The sequence below is a fragment of the Miniopterus natalensis genome, chromosome X (assembly GCF_054644295.1).
Source record: "Miniopterus natalensis isolate mMinNat1 chromosome X, mMinNat1.hap1, whole genome shotgun sequence".
Classification (NCBI taxonomy): Eukaryota; Metazoa; Chordata; class Mammalia; order Chiroptera; family Miniopteridae; genus Miniopterus; species Miniopterus natalensis.
The window spans coordinates 61,938,119-61,959,173 of NC_142103.1; the positions used below are offsets into that span (position 1 = coordinate 61,938,119).

A 21,055-nucleotide genomic window follows, 5' to 3' on the forward strand; every position below is an offset into this window, starting at 1 on the left:
AAGATTCTGAAAAGTAAAAGGATTTCCCCGAGATGACCTAAATAACGGCACAGGTGTGAGTGAAACCTGGGGTTTCTGATCACAAATCCATTGTTCTGTCTGAACCTTTGATGTATTTGGAAACACAGGTACTACAGCTACCTTCAGTTTTTCTCTATGCACTATACAGTCATATATCTAAATCCTCTCTTCCCTCACCTACAAATATGATGAGTAAATAAAATACTAAAGTGAAGGGGTAGAAATGCTGGCTTGCAGTGAAAGGTCCTGGTTTCTAGTCTGAGTTCTGCCATAGCTTCAGTTTCCCAGTTAATGGGCATTCTGGAGAGTTTTCCTGCATTGCTTATGGTCTCAGGCAAAGAAGCATGTATCTATCTTCTTGACCTGCTAAGGTAACTCAAAGTTGCAATGCCCTGGAGCATGATTATCCCAAGGAGATAAATCAACTTGTCAGGGAGGTCTGGAGACCTATGATCATGGCAGCTTTTTAATGATTAAGTTATGTCCTGAATCACCAGGCTTGGCTGGCTCTGGTATGTTAACCACACCACACACTTTTGTCAATGGGTACCTTTGCCTAGTTACCAAGTTATCTCCTAACCAGAAAACTCTTAAATTTTGTTCTTTGCTTTGGTCCCTTCCTGTGTTCATGCATTGTTCTTAGATACCTGGAGGCAATTGCGATGGACGCATTATTGCTCATAAATCTGGGAAATCAGATAATATATTTTATTTATCATTGCTGATTTAAAGATAAGCAACTTCAAATGACTGCAGCAAATAAATTAAATCAAAATAATGAACTCCCTTGTCCTTTCTTATTAAGTAAATACTTGCCTAGGGAGATTATCACTGGCTAAGCAGAAGATAAAAATATTGCCTTGCTGAAACTTGCTCAACTAGGGCTCCATTTCAGTAATTGATTTCTCCCAACCTCATTATCCTTTGTGTCCACCTCTCCTTTGTCACTAGGATAGGTAACGTGCTCATCACAAATTTTTGAGGATACAAGACAGGACATGAACATTAGCCTACCTCTCCTCTTACATCTCTTTAATTATTGTAGGTGTGTGTTTGTGACTTGTTCTAGCATTTATTATATACTGCCTTTGTGCTAAAAACTATATATATATTTTCTCTTTTCAAAAGCCATCTTAAGCATCACCTTCTCCATGAGGAGTCATGGTTCCCAAATCCCAAGCTCAGTAACTGAAATTTCAACTCCCCAGAAGTATCCCCCTCATGAAAAGTTCTTCATTTCTTGACCACTAATGAAGTCACAGGTGATGTAAAGAGATCTTCAGAAGCACTAGGATATGGGTTCAAAAACCCGTTTGCTAGTAGTAGGATCTTGAGGAAGTCACTTTTGTTAAGTTTCAGTTGAGACTTGGTAGAGGATACAGCTTCATGCTATAAATTTATACTGGGTTAAAATCCTGTGTGAGTTTGGGCAAATTGTGTCATCTCTGTATGAATCAATTTCTTCATTTGTAAATGAGTATCATAATGGGATAAGCCGTGTAGGATTGTTGAGAGGATTAAATGACACACTGTGCTATGTGCTCAGTCTAGTGCATTGAGCTTAGTAAATAGTCAATAAACATCAACCATTACCAATACTAATAAAATCAGGCAGACAACAAATACATTGCTGTGGAAAGAGCACTATGTTTAAAAAGGCCTGGAATTATGTCCCACCTCTGTTATTCATTATCTGGATGAGAACTTGATGTACCCTAACCTCTCTCAACCTCAATTTCTTCATCTGTAAAATGAGGCTAATGATAGTGTTTATAACACCAAGTTGTTGCCATAATGGCACAAGATCAGTAGTTATTAAAAATGATTTGCATTCAAGGCTTGTCAGCCAACATTTTTAAAGCTCCTACTGTGTACCAAGCTATGGGATCAAGGCTGAGAAGAAACCAATGAATAACATTATGGTCTCTGCATTCAATATCTCATTGTCTAACTGTGGTGAACCAGCCCACAAAAAATAAAGTACAAAATGTGAGCTATCATTGTGTACAAGCTCCAGTGATTGTAAAAATAAGTGAGTGCCTAGGTTAAGGAAGTGGGAAAACAAGATGGCAGTAAAGGCTTAGTAAAGGCTTTCTGGGGGAGATTATGACTGAGATGGCTTTTTAAAAGAGAAGAGGAAATTTTTTAAAATATACTTTTATTTATTTCAGAGAGAGGAAGGGAGAGGGAGAGATAAAGAGAGAAATATCAATGATGAGAGAGTCATCATTGATTGACTGCCTCCTGCACAACCCCAACTGGGGGTTGAGCCCACAACCTGGGCATGTGTTGTGACCAGGAATTGAACTGCAATCTCCTGGATCCTAGGTTGATGCTCAACAGCTGAGCCACACTGGGCTGGGCAAGAGAAGAATTTTTTAGCACAAAGGCAGTATATAATTTAGTGCTAAAACAAGTCACAAACACACACATGTACAATAATTGATCAGTGCAACCCTTCCTCCCTCCAAAATCACTCTTAAGTGCATAAAACTTGAGAACCCAAAAAATAAGTAGAATCAACAGAAGGCATGTAGGGAAAAGGGGTCTCCTTTGCTGGGGAGTACTACACCGCCCTCTCTTATCTTCCCGGTGCAGTTGAGTTTAACTTGCAGTACAATGTTTGCAGCCCAACAGGCAGTCACATATTAAGTGTACTGATGAAGGAATGCCTGTGGCGGCCTATCTTGCTGAAAGTCTTGGGGTCCTTACAAAGGGTGTATGTATACTTGATGATAAAAGGCAGACAGAAGAAGTGTGGAAGAATAAGGAAATTTGGAAGATCAAGTGGAGGTAATTCAACTTCTGAACTGCTCTTTTGTGGTCTCATTGATGAGCAGGACCATGAAGGAGCTGATGAGCGATGAGCTCAGAGGCAACAAATCACATAGAACAGCACAGCAACCCCACATAGTTGTTCATGCAGACGCAATAAAGGAGCAGGGAGGTCACCATGATGGTGATGGTGGATAGGCCAATGCTGATACTGTTTTGGTGGATCATGACCTGAGAGACTATCTCAGACATGTGTCCATTATAGATGTTGAGCTTGTCCTCATAGCCAATAAATCTAACCTAATTCAAGTCAAAGATAAGGAACGGGATGGAGTTGAGGATAGAGAAGATGCCCACAAAAAGGGAAAAACATCTCGTCATTGAATTTACACTTGTTTTACCAGAATATCTCTGACTCTCAATTCAGAGAACTCCAGAGCAAAGCTCCCTCCTTCGTATTCACCATACTGACTAGCAACCATAGTCTTGATATGGTTTCTTCTACAGGTATATCCTTAGTTATAGGACTTTTGTTCAGGTAGTCTTCAGGTGATTATGAATGTTGGTAGTTCTGTAATATAGTTGTACTTTTGATGTGATCATGGGAGGAGGTAAGCACAGAAATACCTACTCTGCCATCTTGACTGGAAGTATTAGAAAGACAAATTTTCTTTTTCAAAAAATCTTTATTGTTGAAAATATTACATATGCCTCCCTTTATTCCCCATTGATTCCCTCCACCCCCTCCCATCCTCCTCCACATTACTGTCTGTGTTCATGGGTTATGCACATAGTCATATAAGTTCTTTGATTAAATTCTCCCCCCTTACTCCCCTACCCCTGCCTTCCCTCTGAGAGTCCTCAGTCTGTTCTATGCTTCTATATCTCTGGATCTATTGTGTTCATCAGTTTATTTTGTTCATTAGATTCCACATATGAGTGAGACCATGTGATACTGGTCTTTCTCTGACTGGCTTATAACGCTTACCATAATACTCTCGAGGTCCATCCAGTTTGTCCCAAAGGGTGAGATCCTTCATTTTTACAGCTGCAAAATATTCCGTGGTGTAAAAGTACCACAGCTTTTTTATCCACTCATCTGCTGATGGGCACTTAGGCTGTTTCCAGATCTTAGCTATTGTAAACTGTGCTGCTATAAACATAGGGGTGCATATGTTCTTTCTGATTGGTGTTTCTGGTTGCTTAGGATATATTCCTAGAAGTGGGATCACTGGGTCAAAAAGCAGTTCCACTTTTATTTTTTTTGAGGAAACTCCATACTGCTTTCTGTAGTGGCTGCACCTGTCTGCATACCCACCAGCAGAGTACTAGGATTCCTTTTTGTTCACATCCTGGCCAGCACTTGATATTTGTTGTTTTGTTGATATTAGCCATTCTGTCAGGTGTGAGGTGATATCTCATTGTTATTTTAATTTGCATCTCTTGGATGATTAGTGATTTTGAACATTTTTTCATATGTCTCTTAGTCATTTGTATGTCTATTTTGGAGAAGTGTCTATTTAGGCCCTTTGCCCATTTTTAAATTGGATGGTTTGTCTTCCTTTTGTTAAGTTGTATGAGTTCCTTATATATTTTGTATAATTACCCCTTATCACATGTATCAATGACAAATATATTCTACCATACAGTGGGCTCCCTTTTTGTTTTGTTGATGGTTTCTTTTGCTGTGAAGAAGATTTTTATTTTGATGTAGTCCCATTTGTTTATTTTGTCCTTTGTTTCCCATGCCTTAGGAGATGTATTGGCAAACATATTGCTATGAGAGATGTCTGAGATTTTGCTGCCTGTAATTTCTTCTATGATTTTTTGATTTTGTGACTCACATTTAAATCTTTTTTCATTTTGCCCAGCTGGGCGTGGCTCAGCCGTTGAGCATCGACCTAGGATCCAGGCGATCGGGGTTTGATTCCTGGTCAGGGCACATGCCCGGGTTGCAGGCTCGATCAATGACTCTCTCATCATTGATGTTTCTATCTCTGTCTCTCCCTCTCCTTTCCTCACTCTGAAATCAATAAAGATATATTTTAAAAAATAAAAAATAAGTAAATATTTTTCCATTTTAAGTTTATTCTTGTGTATGGACAAGTTGGTGGTTTAGTTTCATTTTTTGCAAGTGTCTGTCCAATTATCCCAACTAGGGATCAAGCCTGCAACCCGGGCATGTGCCCTGACTGGGAATCAAACCCCAATCGCCTGGATCCTAGGTTGACGCTCAACCACTGAACCACACCCAGCTGGGCAACACCATTTATTGAAGAGACTGTCTTTACTCCATTGTATGCTCTTGCCTCTTTTGTCAAATATTAATTGAACATAATGGCTTGGGTTAATTTCTGGGCTCTGTTCTGTACCATTGATCCATATGCTTGTTATTGTGCCAGTACCAGGCTCTTTTTATTACAGTGACTTTGTAGTATAACTTCATATCTGGTATTGTGCTCCCTCCAACTTTGTTGTTCTTTCTCAATATTGCTTTGGCTATTCGGTGTCTTTTGTGGTTCCATAGAAATTTTTAGAGTATGTGTTCTAGATCTGTGAAATATGCCATTGGTATTTTAATGGGGATTGCATTGAGTCTAAAGCTTTCTTTGGGTTGTATGGACATTTTAATGCTGTAAGTTTTGCCAATCCATGAACCTGGTGATTTCTTTCACTTGTTTATATCTTCCTCTATCTCTTTTTGCAATGTCCTGTAGTTCTCAGAGTACAGGTCTTTTACCTCATTGGTTAAGCTTATCCCTAAGTATCTTAACTTATTTGTAGCAATGAAAAATTGGTGTGTTTTTTTTTAGTTTTTCTTTCTGAGAGTTCATTATTGGTATATAAAAATGCCATCGATTTCTGGGTATTAATTTTGTACCCTGGTATATTGCCAAATTCATTGATTAATTCTAGTAGTTTTTGGTGAAGTCTCTATGGTTTTTCTATGTACAATATCATGTCATCTGTGAATAATGGCAGTTTTACTTTCTCCATTCCAATTTGAATCCTTTTATGTTTCTTTTTGTCTCATCGCTGTAGCTAGGACTTCCAGTACTATGTTAAATAAGAGTGGTGAAAGTGGACACCCCTGTCTTGTTCCTGTTCTTAGGGGAAGTGGTTTTAGATTTTGCCCATTGAGTATAATGTTGGCTGTTGGTTTGTAATATATGGCCTTTACCATGTTGAGGTATAATCCCCTCAACTGCCACTTTGCTGAGAATTTTTGTCATAAATGGGTGCTGGAAATTATCAAATGCTTTCTCTGCATCTATTGATATGATCATGTGATTTTATTCTTTCAATTTGTTTATGTGATGCATCACATTAACTTATTTGCGAATAAGGTACTAGCCTTGCATCCTGAAATAAATCCCATTTGGTCATGGTGTATAATCTTTTTAATATATTGCTGGATCCAATTTGTTAATATTTTTTGAGGATTTTAACATCTATGTTCAACAGGAGTATTGGCCTATAATTCTCATTCTCTGTGTGTTTTTATCTGGTTTTGGAATTATAATGTTGACTTCATAAAAAGAATTGGAAGTGCTCCTTCCTCTTTGATTCTTTGGAATAGCTTGAGAAGGGTAGGTGTTGGTTCTTCTTTGAATGCTTGGTAGCACTCCCCTGTGAAGCCATCCTAGCAAGGGCTTTTATTTGCTGGGAGTTTTTCTATTACTGCTTCAACTTCATCAGCTGTTATTGGCCCATTCAACTTCTCCAGTTATTCCTGATTCAGTTTTGGAAGTTTGTATTTTTCTAGGAATTTGTCCATTTGATCCACATTGTCCAGCTTGTTGGCAAATAGTTTTTCATAGTATTTTCTGATGATCCTTCCTATTTCTGTGGTGTCAGTTGTTACTTCGCTCTTTCATTTTTGATTTTATCTATTTTCTGTCCTCTGTCTTTGTTTCTTGATGAGTCTGGCTAAAGTTTCATTAATCTTGTTTATCTTTTCAAAGAACCAGCTCTTGGTTTCATTGATTTTTTGTATTGTTTTTTTGAGTCTCTGTGTCATTTATTTCCACCCAGATCTTTATTTCCTTTCTTCTACTTACTCTGGGTTTTTCTTGTTATTCTCTTTCTAAGTCTTTAATTTCCAGGGTTAGGTAGTTTTTTAAAAGTTTTTCTTGTTTTTTGAGGTAGGCCTATAGTGCTATGAACTTCCTTCTCAGGACTGCTTTCACTGTGTCTCATAGATTTTGTGTTGTTATGTGTCCATTTTCATTTGTTTTTAGGAAGTTTTTTATTTCTTCCTTGATCTCATTGGTAACCCATTCATTGTTTAAAAACATGCTATATAGCATCCATGTGTTTAAATATATTTTTAGTGTTTTTATTGTAGTTGATTTCTAATTTCATGCCATTGTGATCAGAAAAGATGCTTGATATGATTTCAACCTTCTTGAACTTGTAGAGTCTTGCTTTATGTCCTAACATGTGGTCTGCCTTTGACAATGTCCCATGTGCACTTAAGAAGAATGTATATTCTGAAGCTTTGGGGTGAAATGTTCTGTAAATGTCAATTAAGTCCATCTGATTTAGTGTTTCATTTATGCTCACTGTTTCCTTGTTGATATTTTATCTGGAAGATCTATCCAGTGAAGTCAGTGGGGTTTTAAAGTCCCCTGCTATGACTGTATTGCTGTCAATCTCTTCCTTAAAGTGCTCCAGAAGATTTTTTTATATTTAGGTGCTCCTGTATTTGGTGCATGTATGTTTACCAGGATTATATCATCTTGCTGGAATGATGCTTTTAGTGTTATTTTGTGACCTTACTTGTCCCCTGTTATGGCCTTCTCTTTGAAGTCTATTTGGTCAGATGTGAGTATTGTTACCCCAGCTTTTCTTTCATTTCCATTTGCACCCCTTCACTCTCATCTTGTGTGAGTCTCTTGTTCTGAGGTGGGTCTCTTGTAGACAGATTATATCTGGGTCATGTTTCCTTATCCATTCAGCTACCCTATGTCTTTTGATTGGAGCATTAAACTCATTTGAAGTTAAGGTTATTACTGATTGCTATTTTAATTTTTATGCCTATGCTTCTCTTTATATATATTTCTTATTCTTATTACTGCAGTCCCTTTAACATTTCCTGCAATGCTGGTTTGGTGGTAATAAACTCCTTTAGTCTCTCTTTTTTTTTTTTTCCGCTGGGAAGCTCTTTATTTCACCACTTATTTTGAATAATAGCCTTGCTGGATAGAGTAGTCTTGGTTTCAGATACTTTTTTGCAATACTTTGTATACTTCATGCCATTCCCTTCTGGCCTCTAGAGTTTCTGCTGAGAAGTCAGCTGACAGCCTGATGAAAGCTCCTTTGTAGATAACAAAGTGCTTTTCTCTTGCTGCCTTTAACATTTTATCTTTGTATTGAATTTTTGTCATTTTAATTATGATGTGTCTGGGTGGGGCCTCTTTGGGTTCTTCTCTCTTAGGACTCTCTGTGCCTCCTCAACTCATATGATTTTTTTCTTCTTCACCAGGATAGGGAAGCTTTCTGTCGTTATTTCTTCAAACAGGTGCTCTACCCCTTGCATACTTTCTTCACCTTCTGTTACTCCTATGATGTGAATATTGTTTCATTTCATGTTGTCCCACAGCTCCCTTAAATTGTCCTCCTGTTTTTTAATATATTTTTTTTCTTTTTGGATCTCTGATTGAGTGCTTTTTTCTATCCTGACTTCCAATTCGCTAATCTGATCTTCAGCTTTCACTAATCTGCTGTTTATTCCTTCCAGTATATTCTTTATTTCTATGTCATTCTTAATTTCCTTTATAGTTTGCATATATTTTCTCATGCTGTTGAGCATCCTTACAATCAGAATTCTGAACTCTATATCAGATAGGTTGCTTAACTCCATTTCACTTATCTCTAGTAGATCTTCTATGACTCCCAGTCTTTTTGGATAGTCTCTGGTGCAGGTCAATATCAGACACTGTTTCTGACTGGCCTTGAGTACCCTATTTGGAGCTATCAACAATCCACAACTTGTGGCTCCCCCTGTTGAGGCTGGATGCATTTGGAAAGGACAAAGATGCACACCAATGTATTCTTTTCCAAGCCCTGGGTCCATAAGCAGATCAGGCAAAGACTCAAGACACCCAGTCATCCACCTTTGCCAGAAGGCTGATTGTTATTCTGAATCTCTTAATGAGCCTCAGGCTGTATACCACAGCAAGGTGTAAACTTCACAGGGTGGGTTGAGGTATTTTCCAACAGGGCGGGACAATTGCTTCCTCCCTGGATGGTAAAGGTCTGCCTGAGAAAGACGTCCTCTGAAGTATGAGGGATTGACTCAGCAGAGAAATCCAGATGGCTGCCCTCTGAGCTCTATCCCCAGTGTCAGCATCCCTGGATTCTCCTCACACAGCTGTAGTCCACTCTGCCCTCCCTCTGCCAGAGCCCAAGGTGAATGGCTGCACACAAAATGTGGTGTGTTGGCCCTTTAACAGAGAGGGTGACTGCATTTCCAGCCATCTCTCCTTGGCAGACAGAAACCCCACTGCTTTTCACAGCCAGATGTTATGTGGGCACCTTTCTCAGTTTTGCTTCTCTGGGCTGGGGAGCCTAGCCTGGTGTTTAAGCCCCAGAGTTCTCAGTGGGAACTGCGACAGCTAAAATATCCTTCTGGACCTTAAACTGCTGCTTGTGGAAGTCCAGCCAGCCTTCTCATGCCTCTGCCCTTTCTACCACTGTCTATGCAGTCTCCCGTTTACATCCCTTGGTTATGAGTTTCTCTCCAGCTAGTTTTCAGTTGATTATTCTGGATGTTTTTTCTATAATTTAGTTTTAATTCCAGTTTGGTCCTAGGAGAGTGTCAGTGTAGCTTCCACTTAATTCGATGCCACCTTGCAATCTCACAAATTTTCTTAATGAACATGATAAAAAGGACATTCCAGGACAAGGCTAAGGCTCAGAAACATTCAATCTGTTGGTATGGTTTCACTTATTTTATTATTGAAGTATCAATTTAAAGAGAAAATGGTAAAAAATTAGGCTTAAGAGATAGATGGGAGCCTGCTTAAGGAGAGAAAATCTTAAATGCACTGCTAAAAAATTACTCTCTTTAATTATTATTTTAATAACATTTATAGAACACTTACTATGCACTAGCCACTATTCTAATCAGTTTACAAATATTAACTTATTTACTACTCAAAAGGATTCTGTAATATAAGTACTAGTACTGATGCACACAGACATTATGTAACTCATCCAACATCTCACAGACATTAAAATAGCAGAGCCAGGATTACCACCCAGGAAGTCTGGTTCCAGATTCCATACAGAGGTGAGGACTAATAATCATACTCCTGCATAGGCCCCTTATTCCCAAACCCTCCACCAGTTTTAAGTGTGTTTCTGTGGTTTTGTTCCACATGGGTTTTGCTGTTCATCTACCCTCAGAGCTCAAATTCTCTGAATAGTATCTCTGGACCTTCAGGAACTACAGGGGTTGGTCTCTTCCTCAGCATTAGCAATGATAGTATTATACACTTTGTGCTTGGCTTTCTGGCCTGAATTAATAATTGTTAATGATACTAAATAAATACTACACATCACTTCCCTGATGTCTCATCAGACTGTGACATCCACTCTATGAATTGCATGGATGGAAGACCATCATGATGCTAGTAGCAGGTGGGCTATGGAAGCTTCAGGATTTTCTCTGAACTCATCTGACTACATACACATAGTCTTTCCTCACCCACCCCAAATGGCCTATAGATGCAAAGGATAGGGGAAAGTTACTGTTTTGCATGCATCTCTTACTTCAGGTTATTTATCTTCCTAAGCTGGCATCATAGTAATCACCTATATTTTTATTAGCCTCTACAGTCCCTGAAACCCTTTCTCATATATCAATCATCTGATTTCTTCTTCCTTGAAATACCTTTGGAGGCAGTGTTAACCAGTGTTAACCCCCCCCCTTTTTTTTTTTTTTAAATGAGGAAACTGAAATTCAGAGAAGGGGAATTATTTGCCTAAGGTCACACAGCCAGTGAATGCCAGGTACTCATTCTGCAACATCATTGTCCAAAAGCTTCTGCTCATTCTATTGTCAAAGTGATCATAGAAATTACCTATAACAAGACATCTGGCCAAGGAGCCTGAGGTGGGGAGTGAGGGTGGAAGGTTTTGATGTATTCCATGAGGCAGTTAGGGTGGTAAAGCTCCTGATCACAGTTAGAGGAAACTCTCAGAGAATCTTAGAAGCAATTATGTTGGAAGTGTGTGGCCTCAAGACCATCAGTATGTCTCGAATGCCCCCACCCTTTTCCCACCACTGTCCGTACTTCTGTCTATTAGACAATCCCACCACTGTCTGTACTTCTGTCTATTAGACAAAGACTTAGATTTCTCTAAGGTCATTCTTTCAGCCCTTTACTCTCATTTAAACAATGACTCAATCTTTACCACTACTGTTCCCCAGACAGGACTTCTTCCATTTCTTGCTAGTTCTAGGTACAACCTCCAGCTTCAGGTCAAACTGCCCTTCCTGTAGCTACTTGAATGCTAATCTGATATTTCTTTTGCTTCACTTGGTTTTTGTCTTTCTTAAACATGCTCCCACGACTAAAGCATTTCCTCTGCCTGGAGAGAGACACCTTAAGAGCCTTAACTTTTTTTCTTCAATGTAGTCTAACATGCTTATCTTTTCCCTCATAGAATCAGAGTTTTCTGTCTTGTTTGATATGGTCTCCCCCACTCCAATATTATGCAAATATTTTATCTGACAAAAGATAAGAAAATAAAAGTCAAAATACAATAAAATGGGAACATATTTGCAACTCATATGACAGATAAAGGATTAACGTCCTTATTAGACCTGTATTTTTTCAATTCAGAAGATCTTTATTTTCATGTAGTTGAGTCTATTAATATTTTGCAACAGTTATTGAAAAGTCCATGATCTTTTATTTTTATTATTATTATTTTATTTATTATTTTTTAATTTTATTATTGTTTAAAATATTACAGATGTCCCTTTTTCTCCCCAATGACCTGTTCCACCCCATTCCTTCCCCCTCCCCAGTCCCTCTCCCCACCATTGTTCATGTCCTTGGGTTGTGTATATATGCATATAAGTTCTTTGGTTACTCTCTCCCCCTCCACCCACCCCCCCCTCCTCCATCCCTCTGACATTTATCAGTCTGATCCATGCTTTCATGTCATTGAATCTATTCTGTTCATCAGTTTATTAAGTTCTTTAGATTCCACGTATAAGCGAGATCATGTGATATTTGTCTTTTGCTGCCTGGCTTATTTCATTTAGCATAATATTCTCCAGGTCCATCCATACTGTCCCAAAGGGTACGAGATTCTTCTTCTTTATAGCTGCGTAGTATTCCATGGTGTAAATGTCCCACAGCTTTTTTATCCACTCATTTACTGATGGGCACTTGGGCTGTTTCCAGATCTTAGCTATTGTAAACTGTGCTGCTATGAACATCGGGGTACATAGATCCTTTAAATGTTAAATAAACAAAGAGAGTTGTCTTTTTCTATATGAGGGTAAAATGAGATGATGTTTGTAGAATCATATACATAATATGATCCCTTTTGTCCAGGAAAAAAATAACACCTCTACATATGTGTATGTTTGTTTAAGTAAGTTTGATTCTGCTCCTCTATACCTCTATTGATGACTTTTAGCCTTGAATTTAGTGTGCATGTTGGGGGTGGGGAGTAGCATAGAGAACTAAAAAGAAATATCTAGCTAAATAATGAGAGTTAAATAATGAGCATATCCAATAAGCAGAGCTACAGTGAGACCTAAAAATACATAAATAAAGTAGGGAAATTAGGTAAGGACCCCTGGAACCTTCTAAAGGCCAAGTGGTTTAGCAATCAGCCTCAAGATTACTGCAGCAATTTCATCTGGGATTTTCCTAAAAGTCAAACCCTGTGTACTCCTCCCAGATAAGTACTTTGGCAGGCAGTTAGACATGAGCAGAGCAAGGAGGATAGACCAGGTACAGAATGTCACTGGAGCAGAAAGCCTCAGGTGCCTAACAAAGGACAATTGTAAGGTGGAACCTCATCCCTAGGGTGACTCTTCCTTAGCACATTGATGGTCATGTGGTTTGGACTCCCTGAATTTTCCTCCCTATAGATAACATCTAGGCTTCAATTGCATTTCAGCTCCAGGCCCAGAAAAGCAACAAAACCAGCCTGGGCTGACCTCAGGACCAACTGCATTAAGTAATGACCCACTGGCCTGGTGCTGATCCATAAATCAGTGGAGACTTAGACTCTGAAAGGACATACCTGGAAAACTGCTGAATATTCTATTGAAATCTTCCCCTGGGACCTCCCCTAAAACCTCCACCTTTAAAACCCTTAGCTCAGAGGACCCAGGGCACTTTCCCTCCTGGGACCATGCCTTTCCCTTTTCCTTTCCCCTCTCCTCCCCCCATGCGCATTACCATTAGCTTCCTTACTCCCAAACTCCAAGTGCCCTTCCTTTGCCCCTATAACTTGTTTCCTAAGCCCATTTCTTCTAGGGATCACTTTTTCTACCTCTGCGATTTGCCAAATAAATGTTCTCTTATAGGTTGAGCATTAGATCTGAATTATTCCCTAGCCAGAACCCAAGTACCAAGGTGACTGAACCCAGGTCTGGTCTGACCCCACCAGTCTAACAGCTGGTGCCCTTCCTGCCGCCTATAATAAGTACCTCCCCAAAACTGGCTACCATCACCTCAGGAAAGGTCTTGGGCCTCAGGAATGCCAAACTTGCTTCCTATTCTCTAGGATGGATAGCAAAATCAAGGGCAGTAAACAAACAGATAATTGGTCCAAAGGTTCTGTTTCATTTCTAAAAATCAATCTTCCAAAAGCCTCACTTTCTACATACTCCCTTGCCCAATAAATGTCAGTGGCTACCAATGCCTTTCATATTAATTCTAAACTCCACTTTCTGTTTGTTGACATTTTCTATAAGATACTCTAGCTTCACTCAACATTGAATGGTGGCTTGGTTTTAATCTATAAGAGTATAGTGGTTATGGGTGAGAGCCTGGACTGGAATCATAGCTCTGCTGGCCTGTGTTCACACGCAGACACACACAAATGCTTACAAACACACACAGTTTCCTGAATATAATCATGTACAAAATCTTCCTCTTCTTTACATATCCATGTATATATGCTTAGACACACATTCTTGCTAAGGGTTAAAGTATTTTGTAAAAACCATCAAATTTTGTTCTGAATATAAAATAAATCTTATTGCTATGCTGAGCAGACAGACTCTTAGACATTGCTTATGCTCTTGTCATAAATATGGATGTGATGAAAGGATAGAAAAAACACTGCAGACAAAACTTCCGGGCAAGAGCTGTCTGAAGGTACTCCCCATGGAGACAATGAACCAATTGCTGCAGTGAGATGCCAGCCTTTCCTTTTTATTTAGAAAACTTGGAAGATGTTTTTAAAGCAAACTAGATAGACAAATCGTACCTATTGCTAGGGAAAGGGGAATTGAGAGGGAAGCTTCTGGGGCTGCATGCCCTGATCTGCATGAGGGCAGAAAGCCTCTCAAACCTGACCTATACTTAAGAAAAAAATTTAACTGTGAGCTTCCTGGGGCCACAGAGATGGAGGGTGACATATCTGTCTCTTTAGTTAGAAAAGAGGGTCTCTTGTAAATACCTGGGGAGCAACAAAGGACCACTTTCTCCAGGAAGTTTTATGTGATTCCCTCTGCCACTCCCCAGGCTGAGAGCCCTTATGCTTACCTCTGCCATGGCACTTGTTATTCTGTGCTGTAGCACACTATCTGTTTTGTTTATCATATAACATCACTGCTTAGCATAGTGCCTGACATATAATAGGCACTGTATATATAGCTATATACATAACTGGAGACTGTCTGTCTGACTGTTTACTTTTCTACTTTCCCATAGGCTGACTGTGATAGGCAGACAGACATGAGCAGAGGAAAGGTGATGGGCCAGGTACAGAAGGTTACAAGGGTGGAAAGCCCCTTATGCCTAGCAACAGAAAATTGTAGGGTTGGGTGGCACCTCACTCACAAGGTGGCCTTTCCTCCTCTAGCATATCACTGGTCCTGTAGTTTGAACTCTCTGACCTTTTGTCCCTAGAGATAACATTTAGACCTCAGCTGTATTTCAGCTCCAAGCCCAAACAAGTGGCAAAAACAGACCAGCAACCCCATGGCTGACTTCAGGACAAGCTGCATTGAATAACGACCCCTGCCCTGGTACAGAACACCCAATCATTGGAGACCACAACAGTGAAAGGACACACCTGGAAAACTGCTGAATATTCTATTAAGGTCTTCCCCTGGGACCTCTCCTAAAATCTCCACCCTTAAAACCCTTAGGTCAGAGGATCCAGTGAGTTCTCCATCCTGGAAGCATGCCTAGGCCTTTCTGTTTTCCTTCCCTTTTCCCTAACCCCCCAGGCACATTACCATTAGCTTCTTTACTCCTAAGCACCAAGGGCCTTTCCTTTACCTCTATGACTTGTTTCCTAAGCCCATTTCTTCTAAGAATTACCTTTTTTACCTCTGTGATTTACCAAATAAATATTCTCTTACAGTTTGGGTCTTGACTCTGAATTCTTTCTGAGCCAGAACCCAAGTACAAAGGTTTCTGAACCAATGTCTGGTCCACCCCACCTGTATAACACCTGGTGCCACTCCCACTGCCTACAACATGGCCAGATTATATGTTTCCATGATGCTCTGTATTCCCAGCACCACAACAGAGTTTAGAACACAATAGGTGCTCAATGTTTATAGAATCAAGATGAATTAGTTCCCTTGAAGTCTCCTGAGGACAACCTTATGTCTTAGTTTTCTTATTTGGAAAATTGGCATAATAATATACCTTTTAAATACAATTGGTGGGAGAATTAAATAAGTTAATATGTGAAAAATGTTTGGTCTAGTAACTGGCACAAACATTGTTATTATTACTACTATGGTTTCTAGACCTGATGATAGGTATAGTCCCCTCAAACTGTATGGATCTTGGTCATGATAGGCCTTAGGAATGGAGAAGCTGTGCCTGTGGGTTTCTCTCTCCCCTTTCCTATTAAACTGCCTCTGCCACACTTACTCTGTGCAACTTTCAAGCTTCAGCTGAACTAAAAAGGTATGCCCAAAGACAGTAAGCTCAAAGACTGCAGGGCCAACTCACAGTCAATTCTGGTATATGACCATAGGCTGACCAGAGGAAATTCAGGGAATGTTTGTCAAATTGACCTGAATGGTAGCCATGGCTTACCAATTATGGTCTAAAAGCTTTCTTCTTTTGCTGAAATGGCTTGTGATCCTCCTCTCCCACCTCCTCAGCTTTTTAGCTGCTCATGTCCATGATGGAAGGCAGACATGGCAGTTCCATATCAGGGAAGTGGGAAGGATACAGGAATCTGCTTGCTGGGCTGACAGTGTTTCCTTGGAAAAAGGGTGAGATTCTTATGCTACTTGCTCAGGCCACCTCCACTTTATTTGTTCTCTCACCTAACACTCTAAGGCCATTAGTTACATAGTTGGCTGTGCAGATACTGGCAGGAGTATTAGTCTCAGAGGCAGGAAGTTAGGGGAATCAAGCATGGCTCTAACACAGATCTATTGTGTCACTATAGTATAGGAATGAGATCCCCTGAGTATAAGAATAAGATCCTCACATTAATATAACCCTTTAGAGTTTACAATTCCCTTTCATGTTTATTATCTAATTTTAAGACTCAACACAGCTTTCTGAAGAGTGCAAAGCAGAGGTTATTGTTCAAATCATATAGGGAGACCTTATATTTTTTGTTTGCATGACTCTGATGACCCATCAGCCCTCCTTATCAGCCAGCTCTGTGGGGGAAAAAATAGTTATTCTTGTTTCTAGAGAGCTACTCTCTCTTTGGCCGGACATTCCCAAATTTTCCAGTTCAGATAAACTCTGGGAATGAAAGTCATAAGACTATGGTCTACTGTTTCTCCTCCCCTAACCTTAGTTCCCCAAGAAGCCTTTCTTAATTATAGTGGTACCTTGGTTTTCGAACGTCTCCATTGATGAACATTTCGGTTTATGAACACCGTAAACCCAGAAGTAAATGCTTTGGTTTTTGAACTTTCCTTGGAAGTCGAACATGCCACATGGCTTCTGCTGAGTGCAAGATCCTGAGGTCTAGCTGTTGGCTGTTGATCCCTTGGTTTTCGAACATTTCAGAACTCGAACTGTCTTCTGGAATGGATTATGTTTGAAAACCGAGGTACTACTGTACTTACTAAGGGACAATATAAAGAAAAAATGAGGAATAGACAGAATTGGGCTTCACTCGGTTACTGTGATATAATATCTCAAAGCTTCAGTGTCCTCATCTAAATGTGGGGGAGGAGGAGCATATTGCTTGTGTTACAGAGCTGTCAGAGGATTAGCGAGAAAGTAAGGATAGCATCTAACTGAAGCCAGAAATGATGACTGTTTTTAGGATATTTAAGGTACTTTATAGTCTCATGAATATAACCTAGGGAAAGAGGCACCAAAGCAAAAAGGGGACCTCTCTCTGGAGATGTTTCTGGCATTTCTTCACTTCAAATCAAAGCAATAAGGAAGCATGTATTGAGTTCACACTGGGAGCCTAATTGGGTGCTCCACTGGTAGAAGGTATCATAGCACTGGATAGCCAAACTGAAAATAAAAGCATGAAAAAATGATAGTAAAACTAGGCATTCCCTGAAATAGAAACCCCAGATTTATAAACATTTATCCATTTCCATAAACAAATAATGGGCAAAAGAAAGCTACACTTAAATTAAGTGCTAGATATATTATGCCACTTGACCCTCACAATGACTCTGGACTATAGAGCAGAGGTAACTGCTGTAGGAAAAGAATCCATGCCTTTTAACTTCAGATCTTCATTCTAGTACTACATTATGCTTTTCTCTGTCTTGGGCAAGGGTAGTCTTGCCTCTTCCTCTAGGTCAGTTGTTGGCAAACTTTTTCTGTCAAGGGCCAGATGGAAAATATTTTAGGCTTTGCAGGCAACAGGTGACTTATTCTTCTCCTTCTTAAAACACTATTTACAATAGCCAAGATCCCATCAGTAGATGAGTAGATAAAAAAGTTGTAGTATATTTACACAATGGAATACTAACTATGTGGCTCTGAAAAAGAAGGAACTCTTACTTTTCAAGACAATGTGGATAGACATAAAGGGTATTCCACTAAGTAAAATAAGCCAGGCAGAGAAAGACAAAAGACAAATAGCATATGATCTCACTTATATGTGGAATCTAATGGACAAAATGAACTAACAAACAAAATAGAAAGGGGCATGGATACATGGACTGACAGCTGTCAGAGGGGAGGGGGTACTGGACAAAAGAAGGTGAAGAGATTAAAGAACATATATGCCTAAGCTACAGACACAGAAAACAGTGTGATGATGGCCAGAGGGAGAGGGTAGGGGCTGGGTAGAGAGAGACAAAGGAGGGAAAATGGGGACATCTTTAATAGTGTCAACGATAAAAATAAAGTTAAAAAAGTTTACTTTATTAAAGCTTTGGCCCAGTGGCTTTAATTTGCCTACCCCTGCTTCAGTGCTCTGAAGGAGGCATATTATCTAATTTGCTGTGTTGCCTTCTTGAGGTGTTGGACGGCTACTGGCCTTGGCTCTCATTCCAGCACTGGGAAGCAGCAAGAGTAGAATGTAATTATTGTATGCTTACTTTTTTCTAACTCTTAGAGAAAAGACAACCAGAAAAGTCTTACATGCATAAATCAACAGATCACTGAGTGCTTATGGTGCGCCAGGATCTATGCATTACCGCATTAAATTTTACAGCATCACTTTGAGGTGTACATTATTATCGTACTTTCATATGAAAAAAATGAGGCTCAAAGGAATGAAGTAATTTGGTCAAAGAAGCCCCATCAGGAAACAGTAGAGAATTTAAGTCCAGGTATGTCTGACCCTAGAGCTCATGTACATAATTGTTGTTCAGTTCCACAAAGTATTTACTATACCTTACAAAAACACCTACAATCCATGGTGTGTCATGAATAGAATAAGAAAATGAAGACCAAGGAGAGGGTGATACAAATATAATATAATTGCTGTATCTTGAGCTCCCTGGCAGCCAAGAAAAAGTAAGCAGCACTAGTAGTTTCTGTGCAGAAATAAAATATTTTTCTAGGACTAATTTACAAAATGAAAATAGTATCATTGCACCTGAGAGTTCACTCTGTATGGGTTAAATGTATTGTTGCAGGCTGACTTTGTGTCTACTCTGTACCAGACACTACCCTAAGGGCTAAAGATACTGACATAACTAAGATACAGTCTGGACCCTTCAGGAGGTCAAAATCTGGGAAGGGAGGCAGACAGTTCAATATCTGAATCTAAAACATGGCAGACAAGTAATTGTTCCCTAGAGGTATAAGCAAAGTGTAATGAAAGTTCATTTGCTAATTTATCCTAGGTGCATTGCCCTTCACAGATTACAAAGCACTGACACTTTTTTCTCTAATTTAATTGTCACAAAAGCACTGAAAAAAAATGCTACCACCCTTGTTTTACCATTGAGAAGATTGAGACCCTGGGAGGTGAAGCAACTTACCTAAAGTCCTGGTTTGTCTAACTCTTAAGTTCTATGCACCTGCCATGTCCCACTGACTTCCTTTAAAAAAAAAAAAAAAAAAGAGGCTAACAATAAAATTATAGAGGATAATAATTTTGTCTAATGGCTCACACAAGGATTCATGAAGGAGGTGTTTTTAAGGTGGCCATGAAAGGGGGTAATAGTTGGACAAGAATAAAATGGAGGAAGAGCTTTATGAGGAGTAAACAACTGAGTCCTAAGACAGTTGGAGAGAAGAGTCTGCTCATAGGAAAAGGAGCTAGGGCTATTGAGGCCCACTCTGGGCCCTGATGGTAAGGCTGGGCCTAAGTCAGGGAAACTGCTAGTCTTGAGTGCCGCAGACTAGGTTAGTTGGAAGGCCAGAAGAACTTTAAAGAATATATTTTAGAGACTACCTTCCACCACCACCACATCTTAGTGATGAAGACCCTGAGGCTCTTAGTGGGGTCCATAACTCAGGTCTCTGTACTTCTAACCTTAGGTCCTTTACTAGTCCCAAACCTTGGCTTTCCTTTGCTGTAAGGCTTTTCTCTGGTGGAGATCTGCTTGGAATCTTGCTTTGCTGGCTAGGTCTCCAGTTCTAACCCTTAATCCCCACCCCACCTGTCATGTGTTCCCTGAGAAGTGCTTACTCTTCAAGGCCACTCACACAGCTAGGTCACTGATGGCCTTGACAACAGAAGAGAAAAAACTCCACAATCCTTAGACCCTGAGCACAGTACCAAGCTATGCCCTGTGATGGACAATCTCATGTGTGGTTCTACCTCAAAACGCTATCAGGTTAGGAACTACTCTTCACAGTTTACAGATGAAGAAACTGAATTTTCAAGTTATAGAGAGACCTGCTTAAGGGCAGACAGCTAGTGAGTAATATAGTCAAGGTTTGACCTCGAGTCTGTCTGGCCCTGAAGCCCATCCTATTTTATACTGGCAGAACTATGCCCCCTCCATCTTTATCAGTCATGGAAGGAAGGCAAGGCAGGGATCCTTGTTCTCATTTTATAGTTGTGTTTCCCAATATGGTAAGCATTATCCACAGATAACTACATTTAAATGAATTGAAATCAACTATATTTTTTGAACCAATGCTTGTATTTATTTTTATATTTTTTTATTGTTGATAGTATTACAGAAGTCTCCTATTTCTGCTCCTTTGCCCACCTCCACCCAGCCCCCGCCCTACCCCAGGTCTATACCACACCACTGTCTGTGTCTACAGGCTATGCATATATGTTCTTTGGCTGATATCTTCCCATCCAAAATCAAATACAATATAAAACTGAGTTTCTCAATCACACTAGTCATAGTTCAAGTGCTCAGAAGCCACATGTGGCTAATGACTACCATATTGGACAGTATAGATATGGAATTCATTTAAAGTTCTATTTGACATGTGGCCACAAAAGCCACTTGTGGCTAGTGAGGATGATATTGGAGAGTGCAAGTATAAAACTCATAAAAATGAGGAAGGATTATACGATATTGTCAAGATAGCAGTTGCATATGCTAAATTAACAAATCTGGTTAGTAAATTAATAGCAAATCAAGGTTTCTATGATTCTGCTTTATACATGGATGTGGATTAGATACTCCCCACATCAGTGGTTTACATATCAATAAGCAATGGAATAAAAAAGA

General features: G+C 39.6%; 1 pseudogene; it reads right to left on the reverse strand.

The window, feature by feature from the left end:
* Nucleotides 1–2,662: 2,662 nt before the first annotated feature.
* On the reverse strand, nucleotides 2,663–3,177 carry LOC148090516 (transmembrane protein 217B pseudogene; annotated as a pseudogene).
* Between the last annotated feature and the right edge of the window lie 17,878 nt (nucleotides 3,178–21,055).